Raw genomic sequence first — 238 nt, 5'->3', positions numbered from 1 at the left:
TACTGTCTGTTTGTGTCTGATTGCTAATCAATAAATACCTTATCAGTTATAAACTAAGGGTTATACAAGCATACACTGAAAAATGTCATCTAATTACTACTGACCAAGGGGAACTATAATCAATATACCATGATGCTGATAACACATTAGTGAGCATAATGAAATCCAAAGTTATTCCCTTAAGGATGCTAATATTGATAGGCGCCCTTTACCTCCTTGCCCTTTACTTTCTTGTATA

At 34.0% G+C, this 238-nt stretch overlaps 1 long non-coding RNA gene across 1 annotated transcript in view; it reads left to right on the top strand.

The window, feature by feature from the left end:
• Positions 1–238, top strand: part of LOC135414873 (uncharacterized) — a 377,990-nt gene that overhangs the window by 165,737 nt on the left and 212,015 nt on the right. The gene's annotated exons all lie outside the window — the stretch shown is intronic.

This window comes from Pseudopipra pipra, chromosome 5, assembly GCF_036250125.1.
Source record: "Pseudopipra pipra isolate bDixPip1 chromosome 5, bDixPip1.hap1, whole genome shotgun sequence".
Classification (NCBI taxonomy): domain Eukaryota; kingdom Metazoa; phylum Chordata; class Aves; order Passeriformes; family Pipridae; genus Pseudopipra; species Pseudopipra pipra.
The sequence above is the reverse complement of the archived record's forward strand: the minus strand, read 5'-3'. Positions and strand labels throughout refer to the sequence as shown.